Consider the following 4,995-nt stretch of genomic DNA (forward strand, 5'->3'; position numbering starts at 1 on the left):
AGTACAAGCTGCCCCTGGGGGGTAACTATGAGTAGTGCCTACAAATGTCATTCTGTCTTTGCCAAAGGTTTTAATATGCCCCAAGTATTTTCTTTTGAAAGGGTGGGTTCATTTCTTGAAAAATGCCAATTGAAGAAAAAGAAAGAAACATGGGAGTCCAACACCAGGGGAACGATTCAGAAAGTTTTACAGCACCTCCTCTCCAGGTGAGTTGCCAAAACAGGGATACATTGAATCCTCTCTATGGTTCTGTAGGTACCAGAAGCCCCCAGGAGGCTGCTGGCCAGGCAAAGATGCTCTGCTATACTAAATACGTTCCAGGGGCCATGCAGGCTTGGACAATAAAAATAACGGACTGAAGATCGGAAGTATGTACCCTATTTTCCGAGCAGTGCCTAAACCTCCCAAGCTCTTATGTGACCCTAGGGAGAGGAAGCCCATAACGACAGGGATTTAATTTCTCCAGTCTGGCAATCTCAGGGGCAGAACGAAGGCAGTGTAGGCAATACACAGCAATGTTTACACCCTCGAATTCTGGAATCTACCCGCTGTGCCATGTTGAACCCATGTTGCTTTTCCTTCTCGCAGGTACGTTCTGCCACGCTCACCCTTCGTGACGAATTTATTGAGCGCCCGCCCGCAGGCCAGGGCCGTGAGAAGCAGAGAAGGAAAACACCAACTCCTTGCCCTATAGGACTTAATAGCTAACTCATAAAATAATTACTGTTTACTAGACACTGTTGTCGCTCAGCTGTCAAACAACACTACCAAATCGGTGCTATTATCAGCATCTCTGGCGGACGAAGAAACTGAGGCATAACCAAGGCCGCCCAGAGCGCCCAGGTGGCTCAGCCTTTAAGCATCTGACTTCTGCTCAGGTCACGAGCTCACAGTTTGTGAGTTCAAACTGAGTGAGTTTGAGCCCCGCATCAGGTGGAATACAAGGCCCACTTCAGGTGAGGCCCAGCTTTCCCTCCCCCTCTCTCTCTCTCCCTCCCTTTCTCTCTCTCTGTCCCTCACTCACTTGCGCCCTCTAAATAAATAAATAAATAGATAAATAAATAAATAATCAAGGCCACCCAAAGTAGTAAGAGGCAGGGTTTTGAATCTGGGCTGTCAGGTTCCTGAATCCACACTGTTGGCCACAAACCATATCGCCCATCTAGTTTAGTGAGGGATGAACAGGTAAATAAATAATTCACACAGAGCACAATGGTCGAAGCACGAAGTGCCATGGCAGCACAAGAAGGAGACCCTGACAGCTCAGGATCTGAGGAGGGATGGGGAGAGAGGTATCTCCTGAATGAGATGACACCTGGACAGCGCTGGAAAGCATGGATCGGTGCCAGCTGGGAACAGAAGAGAGGGGAGAGAACTCTGGCCACATAAGCACGGTATTGGGGAGTGGGGGCGGGGCCTAAACACCGTAGCGTCACTAGAGAATAAAATGCCAGGGGGGAGGTGGGACACAGTTTGCTCGACAAATGTTTGCTGGGCCTCTTATATGTGCAGGACTGTGCTTATTGCCGAGGGTATAGCAGGGACAGGGTGTCCAAGGAGCCTGAACTTGAGCTTTCGAACATTTTGCTCCCCTAACTTACTAAAATAACTCTTTAAAACTACCCCCATGCGAAACATCCAACACACTGGAAAAGGAAGGGAACTTCCTCAATCTGATAAAGGGCATCTCTGAAAACCCCCACAGCTAACATCGTATTTAATGGTGAGAGACTGAATGCCTTCCCTCTAAGGTCAGGAATAAGACAGGGATGTCCGCTCTTAACCACTTCTCTTCAGTATTGAACTGGAGGTTCCAGCTAGAGTCACTAGGCAAGAAGATTAAATAAAAGCAAACAAACTGGAAAGGAAATTGACACTTTACAATAAGAGTGTTACAGGGGCACCTGGGTGGCTCAGCTGGTTGGGCGTCTGACTCTTGATTTTGGCTCGGGTCAGGATCTCATGGTAGTGGGATCGAGCCCCCGCCTCATCAGGCTCCGCGCTGAGTGTGGAGCTTGCTTGGGATTCTCTCCCTCTCACTGCCCCCTCTCACCGCGCGTGCTTTCTCAAAATAAATAAACATTTTTAAAAATAAAAGTGTTACATCAGCTTTGAATGCCATCCAGCGGAGTTTAAATACTACAGCAGTTTGATGCCCACCATCATCCATTTATATGTAAATAAAGTAAAACGACTTTGTTAACTACAAGAAACGCTACGTTATTCCTTTTTCTCCTTGAATTTGCGTTTTTATTCCATTTTACTCTTGCAGAAGTTTATCCTCAAGTAGTGTAATTTTATGCCTGAAAGTTCTTATTGATCATCCTATGATACTTCTTTACCACAGAAATGTGCATTTACACTGAAATTCAATTTTTAAAAACATTTCCTGTGATCGTAGTCTTCTAAAAACTTTCTACCTATTATTGCAAGGATTCTTATTGCAGGATTTATCAAAATAATGTACAGCATCATTTTTTGATAAATGAAGTCTTATTGCAAATACTACCTCAGTAGAAGGGAGGTGATTTTTCTCAACGGGTCCTGTGTCGTTCTGTTGCTATTTTTTTTTTGGTAATGACCAAGACAATTGGCTTGTATAAAACAAGTAGATGGGAATAAAAATAGTTTTGCCATCAGCTATGTAATTCTCAGAGTTCTTTTGCAACTCCTTCCAAAGAATTTGCCAAAAATCGTGCAGTAACCATCACCAAAGCTTGTTTTGATGACCCATCAACTGACAATTCCAGGAGGCGCTCACTGAATTTTATCAAAATCAAATAATTTGAAACTATCTGGCTTGCGGGCGCCTGGGTGGCTCAGTTGGTTAAGCGTCTGGCTTCAGCTCAGGTCGTGATCTCACAGCTCATGGGTTCAAGCTCCGCATTGCGCTCTGTGCTGACAGCTCAGAGCTGGCCTGGAGCCTGCTTCGGATTCTGTGTCTCCCTCTCTCTCTGCCCCTCCCCTGCTCACATTGTCTCTCTCTCAAAAATAAATAAGCATTAAAAAAAAAAAACTTTTTTAATTACCTGATTTGCATAAAGATGTGCTACCTGGTCATTAAAGTTGTTTACTTTCTCAATCCAGACACCAGCATTTCAATATATATACGTGTGTGTGTGTGTGTGTGTGTGTTTAATATTTATTTTTGAAAGAGAGAGACAGAGCACAAGTGGGAGAGGGGCAGAGAGAGAGACACAACACACACAGAATCAGAAGCAGGGTCCAGGCTCTGAGATGTTAGCACAGAGCTCGACACAGGGCTCAAACTCATGGCCCATGAGATCATGACCTGAGCTGAAGTCAGAGAGTTAACCGACTGAGCCACCCAGGTGCCCCAGACACCAGTATTTCAATATGTCCCTTTGTTCGGACCCCTGAAAGGAAGTCAGTCTGTGGGACAAAGGTTGCAAGAACTGTGGGCTTGTGTTTTCCCATGAGAACTTACAACAAGTAGTTAAAGCCCTTCTTTTCTAAAAAAGAAAAATACACCTGTCTGAATTAAGCCTTTTAATACACCTTTCTAAATCCTGAAAATGCCCTTTTCCCGCTGGCTCAGATTTAGCTCCAAAATGGCATTTGATTACATAAGCATTCAGCCCCTGTGAAACCACATTCAACATTTTTTTTTTGATACATTTGATCCATATTTGGCTTCTATAGAGGATAAAGAAGATAAGCTTAGAAAAAGAAGGTGGCTTAGTACTGCAGAAGGTTGACACCCCTCCTAATACACAAATACATCCATTGAAGCCACAGCACAGGCTAGTTGGTTATATTAAGTGGGACCAAAGTTAGCTGCTGGAATGCCTGAAATAAGTGGGGATGGTTTTGCCATTTCACAAGCTAGTTGTGACACAGAAGAGGACACAACCACCCTGTGTTTGCAGTCACGTAGGCAGAAGCAATGTCCGGTATCTGGAGATAGCTATCCACAGATTGATTACATCCACTGCCTCCTGTCTAATTTTTTTCTGATTACAGGGAATCCCCGTTGCTGGAGAGTGTTATAAAGCAGAAGCCCTTTTTTAAAAAAAAATTATTTTCGAAACAGAGTACAAGCAGGGGAGGGGCAGGAGAGAGAGAGAGAGAGAGAGAGAGAGAGAGAGAATCCAAAGCAGGCTCCAGGCTCTGAGCTATCAGCACACAGCCCAACACGGGGCTCGAACCCACGACCTGTGAGATCATGACCTGAGCTGAATTTGGACACTCAACCGACTGAGCCACCCAGGCGCCCCGGAAACCCTTCCTGAAAGGAAAGCTGCATTTTTGCTCAGGGACTCTGGGCAAAAGGACTCCTTCTTCTCCGTGAGCTTCCATGGCTACAGCAGATCCCTTCATGCCCAAATTGAACACTGGAACCCCAACTTTGATTTTGATGTTCACGCCCTGTGTCTATCTCACTCCTCCGCTGTTAACAGGACTTTGGGAACATGAAAAAGACCCCAGTTCTTACATGTATTTCGAGCCATTGCTTACGATATCACTAAATAGGACTTTGCCTTTTAGCCTGCAATATATCTGCCACGCAGTAATGTGCAGATACGCTACATGTGATGGAACTGATGGGCTCCCTTTACCGTCAATGTCACGGGATTGTTGTTGTTTTTTTGTTTTTTTGTTTTTGTTTTTTTTAAAGAGTATCATTATAAATGAAAGGTTGAGAGTTCCTTGCTTAGAACAAGAACCAGTCAAGGCAAAGTAAACTCTCCCGTTTCCAAAGGGCACTAACTAGATCTGCTTTTACATGCATCGGACACATGTCCATGTGAGGCAAGCACACATTTCTATGTTAGGCTTGGTCAGTACAGTGTACAAGCTTAGCGTTAGTACCTGTCAGATGTGATCTGCTGTTACTTAGGTAAGCGCGGTGCCTATTGAGACAACAGAGGATAGAGCTGCAGGTGTTCAGTAAGGCTACAGAAACATCTTGCCGATTTAACAGATTGGTTTTTTTTTTTTTTTTTTTTTTTTTTTTTTTTTTTAAATTTTTTT

At 44.3% G+C, this 4,995-nt stretch overlaps 1 long non-coding RNA gene and 1 pseudogene across 1 annotated transcript; both read left to right on the top strand.

The window, feature by feature from the left end:
- Positions 1-255: 255 nt before the first annotated feature.
- Positions 256-735, top strand: LOC122490346. Its single transcript, XR_006299134.1, has 2 exons — positions 256-368; positions 589-735. It is a non-coding gene; the product is annotated as an uncharacterized LOC122490346 (long non-coding RNA).
- A 477-nt stretch (positions 736-1,212) lies between these two features.
- Positions 1,213-4,013, top strand: LOC122490451 (annotated as a pseudogene).
- Positions 4,014-4,995: the final 982 nt, after the last annotated feature.

The sequence above is a fragment of the Prionailurus bengalensis genome, chromosome B2, assembly GCF_016509475.1.
Source record: "Prionailurus bengalensis isolate Pbe53 chromosome B2, Fcat_Pben_1.1_paternal_pri, whole genome shotgun sequence".
In the NCBI taxonomy this organism is placed as follows: domain Eukaryota; kingdom Metazoa; phylum Chordata; class Mammalia; order Carnivora; family Felidae; genus Prionailurus; species Prionailurus bengalensis.